General features: G+C 42.3%; 2 long non-coding RNA genes across 2 annotated transcripts; one reads left to right on the top strand and one right to left on the bottom strand.

The window, feature by feature from the left end:
- The first annotated feature begins 2,423 nt into the window (after positions 1–2,423).
- On the top strand, positions 2,424–3,763 carry LOC134072918 (uncharacterized). Its single transcript, XR_009937223.1, has 2 exons — positions 2,424–2,995; positions 3,613–3,763. It is a non-coding gene; the product is annotated as an uncharacterized LOC134072918 (long non-coding RNA).
- Positions 3,764–9,572: 5,809 nt separating this feature from the next.
- LOC134072925 (uncharacterized) lies at positions 9,573–10,588 on the bottom strand. The gene is made up of 2 exons (XR_009937226.1): positions 10,341–10,588; positions 9,573–9,723 (listed from the first exon to the last, which is right to left on the bottom strand). It is a non-coding gene; the product is annotated as an uncharacterized LOC134072925 (long non-coding RNA).
- Between the last annotated feature and the right edge of the window lie 287 nt (positions 10,589–10,875).

Below are 10,875 nucleotides of genomic sequence, written 5' to 3' on the forward strand. Positions count from 1 at the left end.
TTTTTACTCACAAAAAGCTTGTTTCTCTCTGTTTTTTGCTCACAAATTTCACATTTGTTCACAAATCTGTGTTCATGAGCACTTCATCATAATCTGTATCACATAAAAAGATGCTGATTAAAAAGCGTGTTTTTTTGCACAGAGGTCCCTTGGAGTTGTCGCAGTGAAATTGCCGCTTCAACATGTGCCATTTTATCACGTTAGTGAGTTATTTGACAAATATATATGGTTGCAACAGCTATGTTCACTTGTCAAGGAAACAAACTATTTGTTCAATAACCATAATCACAGACTGACACCTTTTGTAATGAAGATGAGGGCATGGAGGGCCCAGACAGGGAGGCATTGCATATGGAACATAGTGTATAACACAGGGGCACTGATGTAACACGTTTGGAGGGAGCGTGCAACTGGCACACTGACCGCAGGGATATCCTCCACAGCGGACGTCTGTGAAGTGAATGTAAAGGGGAGGTGTTCTCTCATACCAAATCTCTCCTACCTCTTCCCTCTTCTCTTTTACCACATGACATGTTTGAACCTTTCGTATGTAAAAAAGAAGTCTTAGATTGTTTAATTCTGATTGTTAAAACGGGTTTGAGAACTAAGGCGTTCTGTTTATATTTTTGCTCAGTATATGTTGCTGTGTTCAGTGCTTCGGTTAAACCACATAGTCAAACCATTTCTGGTGTGGGGCATTTTTTGCATTTCCTATAATGCTTCAAATGTTAATTGAAATGTATTGATTCCTTTTGCTCAATTGCTTTTGCACAGATGACCGGCAGGCTGGTGTCATTAGGCAACACGTCTGCCTAAGCATTTTAATGAGTTGATAAAGCCATCACTCCATGACCTTGCCCTGTCCTGTTGTGCTGATGCTCCCGTTCGTTAATTACTGCTTAGTAATGTGATGAGGCCAATGTTTTTATGTCTATACTTAGAGAATAGGGAACCTGAAAACAACTGACAGCTTGGGTAAAAGGGCAAAACTGAGATGCATTGGCTATGAATGAATGAATGAATGAATGGATAGATTAACGCATTAATGAGTTAGTGAGTGGGTGAGGGGGTTAATGAATCAAGGAATTAGAGTTGGTTTCCAATTACATGGCTACAATATTCTCTTGTCTAATCAACCAAGTCTGACAAACCCTTGACGTTTATAAAAGTCAGAACCGCAATAAAGGCATCCCTAGTAAGCCTGTCATCCAGATGACATGCAACATTGTTAGCTACTGTAGGTGGGGCTATGTGCCCATCAATGATTAGGTGTGGTCAAATGGACAAAATGAAAAATAAACAAACATCTAAAGGATACACAAGTTCGTATTGCCACCATTGTACTGACTGTTGGGCCTACACAACTTAAGTATCCAACAATTAATCACCTTGACATCATCAGTAATATTGAATATTGTGTGATCATTCAAATCAGTGGCGATCTTATAGATTTGATTGACCTTCCACACACACACATACAAAATAACAAGTCAAAGAACATCTTTCTGGGATCATAATAGAGATAAGTATCTCCAAATGTTTCTGTCAGTATGGAGCAGCCTACATAAACAGAAACAGGAAAATGTCTCGGATCCATTGTTTATTGCAACTGCAAGATATAACTTACTGTAAGGTAGCTTAATTTACAGTCAGTGACATGGTAACTCTATGTGACTACTATTCTGTCGTGCTATATGCGACTGTCAGTGCTGCCCACCCCTAATCAACATGATTCCTAACCTTGGTTACAGAAGCTAGGTTTAGCTGTGACAATATCCTGGGTAACAGATAGTTAATGCTATTCACAGTAGGATCCACATTTGAAAGCCTGGTCATGTTAGGCTATAGCAGTTGCCAGTTTGTGTGGCTAGTTATTTTATACTTCTCTGCATAATGAAAAAGCTATGTCCCTATTCTTTGGTGGCATGTAGCTGATCTACAGAGCACAAAAAGGGGCAAAAGTGTACATGCTGAATGAAGGGCAAAGGGAATATTCAAATGTTTTACATGTACACTGGCCTTTTTTGGGTTAAGTATTGGTAGACAACCCTGATAACTTAGACCACCAGACACACCCACTTGCTTGTCTGCCAGTGCCACCTTGACACTCTTGTGCATGTCAGATTACCACCCGTCAGTTTCAGCCAATGACAGTGTTTCTTTTACTGTCGTCCTGGCCGTCGGAATCAGTCCAAATAGCACAAATTTGCTAAAATATTGGTGGGGAAAATGTTGTCATCTCAAAATATTGATTGAAATATGGACTAGTGCCTATAGCCTCCCCCCTAAACCTACGCCCCTGCATGTATGAGGGAATCAACTGTCATGTGAGAACATGTTGACTGGTATCTTGCAGACATTTCTGTTCATATGGAGTTTCGTTTGTGCCAAAAAGTTCAAACAATACTTTTTCAAATTCAAACAAAAATCAATTAATCAAAATACCAAATACAAAATCTAAACAAAAAAAATAAAGTCGAAAAAAAAAATCTAAACTCGCAAACAAATTATTTGTGTAGTTGCAAAAAAAAACTGTTTGAATAACTTGTCTTTTGGTTTACAATAACAACAGTCATTTGCAGCGACATCATTCGTTTGTTTGCTCCTGGCTTTTTCAGTTTCGATTCTGGCTCTCGCGTTTGCGCTGCCTGTTTCTTTGCTTGCGATTCTGGCACAAACTTCACATGTGGGTGGGTGTCTGTGGGGTGCATTCCTATTGGCTGATGCGTTTTGACTGACAGCTTTACTATGGATTCAAGCGCAAGAGCTACCCACCTCCCCCCCAGGTAGTGGTGCAACGCTCTTTTTGGCCACTATGTACAGGTATATGCGATGTGGCGCTATTGAGCACAGTATGTCAACCGCCATATGAAGAAGAAGAAGATATTGACCACAGTAAGTAGTTCCGTGGAGCTAGCTACACCAAAGCCATCGATGGGCTACACGCGTTATGGACTCAAAACAATGGGTTTTCCTCACTACTCATTAACCCAAGGTAAGAAGTGTAATCTAATTTGTTATGGGTCTAATTTTCACGTTTATGTGGGATGTTATGGCGTAGTTGTTACAATACTGACGCTGGTTTTAAGGTATCAGATGGCTATCTTAGCATCGTAGGTTTGTCCACATCCAAACGAGGCTTTTGATGAAATGTCGCACTACAGTAGCCTAAATTATGAATTCATACCATGTATTTATTTGTTCAGAAGTATATTGTTAATGTCCTCGCGTTATATAAGCGTATGTGTCCGATTATGTCATGAAATATCGCTATGTTGTCAACGGTAGTCTAGCATAGTATGAGCGCGATGGTGCGATCTATCTGTGGTCAGTTCATCAATGGCCCTGGCGATCTCTGGAGGTCCACTCTTTGTGAACGTTTGGAGACCACAGACATAGTGTAACCTTAGTTAGAGTATTGGTTCATTTGCCTGAGAAAGACCCAAGGGTCGAAACGTTACTTTTTGTAAACATGGGAGCTCAAGCAGTGTTGCCAACGTTACCTTCTTCTGTTACATCTCCCCAGGAAATGTTATTAAGCACTGTGACCAGCTCTGTCTTTTGATTAGTACATGTAATTTGTCTTTTGCTTGTGCTTGTGTGTTTGTGCAGAACAACTCATCGTGATGGAGCACCTGTACTCCCTGATACAGCAGGATCTGAGGGGATTCCTCAGACAGGACGCAGATGTGGATTGACAACATCCTGCAGTTTAACTTTATTAGAATAAGTGTTGTTTTGAATAAAGAACAATAAAATTGTACTACTTACTACTTACTACATACTACTTACTGTATGTTAACCTGACTCACCACTTGAATTTCGTTCCACCTAGCTCCTCACATTCATCTGGAACTACTCCATTGGAAATGTATTTCAGAAGGCAGGGCCTTGTCAAAACACCTTTCATATGATTGGATAAACTAATTTATTGACATGCTACTACAACAGGGGTGGGCAAACTAAGGCCCTCTGCTCTGTTTCATGTGGCCCGCCATGAAGTCAAACACATAAAATTAAATGTGGCCTGTTGTTACATAAACCTGATATACATCCATCACACAGCATGGTTTCATAACTGATGTGCTATGTTTGTCAATGAAAACAAGAGAACAGGCCGCACTATGCATAAGCAATCACCATTTATTCACACAGACGCGTTTCGGCGCTCTGCCTTCCCAGTATGTTTGTCAATACCATCATCAAGCTGTACTTTTGGGAACTCTGACTGAATAAATACATTTTTTTGGAAGGTAACATCACTTTTTCATTGCTTAATTAATCATAGCATATAAGCTTACCATTCTTAACATCCATCTACTTGGTAACTTTCTAATGTAGCTTGGCATTTTCTGCCTCTCGGATGCGCGCGCAGCCAGTATAGTTGGTAAACGAGAAACCTATGTATATCAACAATAACAGCAATATCAACAGTCACAACAGTGTCCACGTCCACTGGGTGTGCAAGGGACCAGGCAGAGTCAGCTAGTCATGTGCGGAGCATAGCTGTGTTTTTTGGTTTGTAAAGGACACAGCAGGAGAAGGGTGAGCTGGGTTTGTGGCGGCTGGAAGTCTGCAGGTGTGCAACGGACCGGGCAGAGCCAGCTGGGTGTGTGAGGGAGAGAGCAGCGTCTGTTGGGAGTGTGAAAGCCACAGATTTCAGAGCCACCCTGAGGGGCTGGGCAAAGCCTGCTCTGTGTGTTAGAGACACAACAGGATCTGTTGGGTGTGTGAGGGATGGGGTACAGCGCATTGTGTATGTGAGGGACACAGCTAGATCCATCGGGTGTGTGAGGGATGGGGTACAGCGCATTGTGTATGTGAGGGACACAGCTAGGTCCATCGGGTGTGCGAGGGGTGGGGCAGGGCAGAGCCTGCAGGTACTGTGGAGCAGAGTCTCTCAGGTATGTGAGGCACACAATAGGATCCACCAGGTGTGTGAAAGACGCAGCGGACTCTGTCTGGTGTGTGGTGCTGTGCTGCAGATGGAGAAGAGGCCGTCAGCTGTGCTGTGTTGTGCTGCAGATGAAACAGGGACCGATGGTTGTGATGGCAATGAAGCAGAGGTTGACCAAAGACTGTGTGGTGTGTATGGGACAGAGAAGAGGTCGGTTGAACAGGTCAAACTGCAGGATGTTGTCAATCCACATCTGCGTCCTGTCTGAGGAATCCCCTCAGATCCTGCTGTATCAGGGAGTACAGGTGCTCCATCACGATGAGTTGTTCTGCACAAACACACAAGCACAAGCAAAAGACAAATTACATGTACTAATCAAAAGACAGAGCTGGTCACAGTGCTTAATAACATTTCCTGGGGAGATGTAACAGAAGAAGGTAACGTTGGCAACACTGCTTGAGCTCCCATGTTTACAAAAAGTAACGTTTCGACCCTTGGGTCTTTCTCAGGCAAATGAACCAATACTCTAACTAAGGTTATACTATGTCTGTGGTCTCCAAACGTTCACAAAGAGTGGACCTCCAGAGATCGCCAGGGCCATTGATGAACTGACCACAGATAGATCGCACCATCGCGCTCATACTATGCTAGACTACCGTTGACAACATAGCGATATTTCATGACATAATCGGACACATACGCTTATATAACGCGAGGACATTAACAATATACTTCTGAACAAATAAATACATGGTATGAATTCATAATTTAGGCTACTGTAGTGCGACATTTCATCAAAAGCCTCGTTTGGATGTGGACAAACCTACGATGCTAAGATAGCCATCTGATACCTTAAAACCAGCGTCAGTATTGTAACAACTACGCCATAACATCCCACATAAACGTGAAAATTAGACCCATAACAAATTAGATGACACTTCTTACCTTGGATTAATGAGTAGTGAGGAAAACCCATTGTTTTGAGTCCATAACGCGTGTAGCCCATCGATGGCTTTGGTGTAGCTAGCTCCACGGAACTTACTGTGGTCAATATCTTCTTCTTCTTCATATGGCGGTTGACATACTGTGCTCAATAGTGCCACATCGCATATACCTGTACATAGTGGCCAAAAAGAGCGTTGCACCACTACCTGGGTGGGAGGTGGGTAGCTCTTGCGCTTGAATCCATAGTAAAGCTGTCAGTCAAAACGCATCAGCCAATAGGAATGCACCCCACAGACACCCACCCACATGTGAAGTTTGTGCCAGAATCGCAAGCAAAGAAACAGGCAGCGCAAACGCGAGAGCCAGAATCGAAACTGAAAAAGCCAGGAGCAAATAAACGAATGATGTCGCTGCAAATGATTGTTGTTATTGTAAACCAAAAGACAAGTTATTCAAACAGTTTTTTTTTTGCAACTACACAAATAATTTGTTTGCGAGTTTAGATTTTTTATGCGAGTTTAGATTTTTTTTTTTCGACTTTATTTTTTTTGTTTAGATTTTGTATTTGATATTTTGATTAATTGATTTTTGTTTGAATTAGAAAAAGTATTGTTTGAACATTTTGGCACAAACGAAACTCCATATGTTCATAGCCACACAGACTCACCAATGGCAAGTTGTGAAATCAAGCTTGGGCAAACCAATAGGCATTTAAGCTCTAACCCGCCCATTCAATACGCAATATGCAAAAGATGTCTATCCATGATTGTGGTGACTGAACCGTTGAAACCATATATTTTGTCAAATTGTCAAAAAATAATTATCCAAACAACCACATTTGACTATGTATACCTTTAACTGGTCATTTTCATTTTCACATCTCCAGGTGCAGGGAAGGCCTAACTAAAACTCTCTATGAGTCTACAAACAAAGACCTTATCAAATGTTTCACCTCTGTTAAAGAATCACCAAAACATGTTATGCTATTTAAATTAGGCAAGCTAGGCTACTATGTATGGAGTTTCGTTTGTGCCAAAAAGTTAAAACAATACTTTTTCTAATTCAAACAAAAATCAATTAATAAAAATACCAAATACAAAATCTAAACAAAAAAAATAAAGTCGAAAAAAAAAAATCTAAACTCGCAAAAAAAATCTAAACTCGCAAACAAATTATTTGTGTAGTTGCAAAAAAAAAACTGTTTGAATAACTTGTCTTTTGGTTTACAATAACAACAATCATTTGCAGCGACATCATTCGTTTGTTTGCTCCTGGCTTTTTCAGTTTCGATTCTGGCTCTCGCGTTTGCGCTGCCTGTTTCTTTGCTTGCGATTCTGGCACAAACTTCACATGTGGGTGGGTGTCTGTGGGGTGCATTCCTATTGGCTGATGCGTTTTGACTGACAGCTTTACTATGGATTCAAGCGCAAGAGCTACCCACCTCCCCCCCAGGTAGTGGTGCAACGCTCTTTTTGGCCACTATGTACAGGTATATGCGATGTGGCGCTATTGAGCACAGTATGTCAACCGCCATATGAAGAAGAAGAAGTTATTGACCACAGTAAGTTCCGTGGAGCTAGCTACACCAAAGCCATCGATGGGCTACACGCGTTATGGACTCAAAACAATGGGTTTTCCTCACTACTCATTAATCCAAGGTAAGAAGTGTCATCTAATTTGTTATGGGTCTAATTTTCACGTTTATGTGGGATGTTATGGCGTAGTTGTTACAATACTGACGCTGGTTTTAAGGTATCAGATGGCTATCTTAGCATCGTAGGTTTGTCCACATCCAAACGAGGCTTTTGATGAAATGTCGCACTACAGTAGCCTAAATTATGAATTCATACCATGTATTTATTTGTTCAGAAGTATATTGTTAATGTCCTCGCGTTATATAAGCGTATGTGTCCGATTATGTCATGAAATATCGCTATGTTGTCAACGGTAGTCTAGCATAGTATGAGCGCGATGGTGCGATCTATCTGAGGTCAGTTCATCAATGGCCCTGGCGATCTCTGGAGATCCACTCTTTGTGAACGTTTGGAGACCACAGACATAGTATAACCTTAGTTAGAGTATTGGTTCATTTGCCTGAGAAAGACCCAAGGGTCGAAACGTTACTTTTTGTAAACATGGGAGCTCAAGCAGTGTTGCCAACGTTACCTTCTTCTGTTACATCTCCCCAGGAAATGTTATTAAGCACTGTGACCAGCTCTGTCTTTTGATTAGTACATGTAATTTGTCTTTTGCTTGTGCTTGTGTGTTTGTGCAGAACAACTCATCGTGATGGAGCACCTGTACTCCCTGATACAGCAGGATCTGAGGGGATTCCTCAGACAGGACGCAGATGTGGATTGACAACATCCTGCAGTTTGACCTGTTCAACCGACCTCTTCTCTGTCCCATACACACCACACAGTCTTTGGTCAACCTCTGCTTCATTGCCATCACAACCATCGGTCCCTGTTTCATCTGCAGCACAACACAGCACAGCTGACGGCCTCTTCTCCATCTGCAGCACAGCACCACACACCAGACAGAGTCCGCTGCGTCTTTCACACACCTGGTGGATCCTATTGTGTGCCTCACATACCTGAGAGACTCTGCTCCACAGTACCTGCAGGCTCTGCCCTGCCCCACCCCTCGCACACCCGATGGACCTAGCTGTGTCCCTCACATACACAATGCGCTGTACCCCATCCCTCACACACCCGATGGATCTAGCTGTGTCCCTCACATACACAATGCGCTGTACCCCATCCCTCACACACCCAACAGATCCTGTTGTGTCTCTAACACACAGAGCAGGCTTTGCCCAGCCCCTCAGGGTGGCTCTGAAATCTGTGGCTTTCACACTCCCAACAGACGCTGCTCTCTCCCTCACACACCCGGCTGGCTCTGCCCGGTCCGTTGCACACCTGCAGACTTCCAGCCGCCACAAACCCAGCTCACCCTTCTCCTGCTGTGTCCTTTACAAACCAAAAAACACAGCTATGCTCCGCACATGACTAGCTGACTCTGCCTGGTCCCTTGCACACCCAGTGGACGTGGACACTGTTGTGACTGTTGATATTGCTGTTATTGTTGATATACATAGGTTTCTCGTTTACCAACTATACTGGCTGCGCGCGCATCCGAGAGGCAGAAAATGCCAAGCTACATTAGAAAGTTACCAAGTAGATGGATGTTAAGAATGGTAAGCTTATATGCTATGATTAATTAAGCAATGAAAAAGTGATGTTACCTTCCAAAAAAATGTATTTATTCAGTCAGAGTTCCCAAAAGTACAGCTTGATGATGGTATTGACAAACATACTGGGAAGGCAGAGCGCCGAAACGCGTCTGTGTGAATAAATGGTGATTGCTTATGCATAGTGCGGCCTGTTCTCTTGTTTTCATTGACAAACATAGCACATCAGTTATGAAACCATGCTGTGTGATGGATGTATATCAGGTTTATGTAACAACAGGCCACATTTAATTTTATGTGTTTGACTTCATGGCGGGCCACATGAAACAGAGCAGAGGGCCTTAGTTTGCCCACCCCTGTTGTAGTAGCATGTCAATAAATTAGTTTATCCAATCATATGAAAGGTGTTTTGACAAGGCCCTGCCTTCTGAAATACATTTCCAATGGAGTAGTTCCAGATGAATGTGAGGAGCTAGGTGGAACGAAATTCAAGTGGTGAGTCAGGTTAACATACAGTAAGTAGTATGTAGTAAGTAGTACAATTTTATTGTTCTTTATTCAAAACAACACTTATTCTAATAAAGTTAAACTGCAGGATGTTGTCAATCCACATCTGCGTCCTGTCTGAGGAATCCCCTCAGATCCTGCTGTATCAGGGAGTACAGGTGCTCCATCACGATGAGTTGTTCTGCACAAACACACAAGCACAAGCAAAAGACAAATTACATGTACTAATCAAAAGACAGAGCTGGTCACAGTGCTTAATAACATTTCCTGGGGAGATGTAACAGAAGAAGGTAACGTTGGCAACACTGCTTGAGCTCCCATGTTTACAAAAAGTAACGTTTCGACCCTTGGGTCTTTCTCAGGCAAATGAACCAATACTCTAACTAAGGTTACACTATGTCTGTGGTCTCCAAACGTTCACAAAGAGTGGACCTCCAGAGATCGCCAGGGCCATTGATGAACTGACCACAGATAGATCGCACCATCGCGCTCATACTATGCTAGACTACCGTTGACAACATAGCGATATTTCATGACATAATCGGACACATACGCTTATATAACGCGAGGACATTAACAATATACTTCTGAACAAATAAATACATGGTATGAATTCATAATTTAGGCTACTGTAGTGCGACATTTCATCAAAAGCCTCGTTTGTATGTGGACAAACCTACGATGCTAAGATAGCCATCTGATACCTTAAAACCAGCGTCAGTATTGTAACAACTACGCCATAACATCCCACATAAACGTGAAAATTAGACCCATAACAAATTAGATTACACTTCTTACCTTGGGTTAATGAGTAGTGAGGAAAACCCATTGTTTTGAGTCCATAACGCGTGTAGCCCATCGATGGCTTTGGTGTAGCTAGCTCCACGGAACTACTTACTGTGGTCAATATCTTCTTCTTCTTCATATGGCGGTTGACATACTGTGCTCAATAGCGCCACATCGCATATACCTGTACATAGTGGCCAAAAAGAGCGTTGCACCACTACCTGGGGGGGAGGTGGGTAGCTCTTGCGCTTGAATCCATAGTAAAGCTGTCCGTCAAAACGCATCAGCCAATAGGAATGCACCCCACAGACACCCACCCACATGTGAAGTTTGTGCCAGAATCGCAAGCAAAGAAACAGGCAGCGCAAACGCGAGAGCCAGAATCGAAACTGAAAAAGCCAGGAGCAAACAAACGAATGATGTCGCTGCAAATGACTGTTGTTATTGTAAACCAAAAGACAAGTTATTCAAACAGTTTTTTTTTGCAACTACACAAATAATTTGTTTGCGAGTTTAGATTTTTTTTTTCGACTTTATTTTTTTTGTT

This window comes from Sardina pilchardus, chromosome 2 (assembly GCF_963854185.1).
Source record: "Sardina pilchardus chromosome 2, fSarPil1.1, whole genome shotgun sequence".
Lineage (NCBI taxonomy): Eukaryota > Metazoa > Chordata > Actinopteri > Clupeiformes > Clupeidae > Sardina > Sardina pilchardus.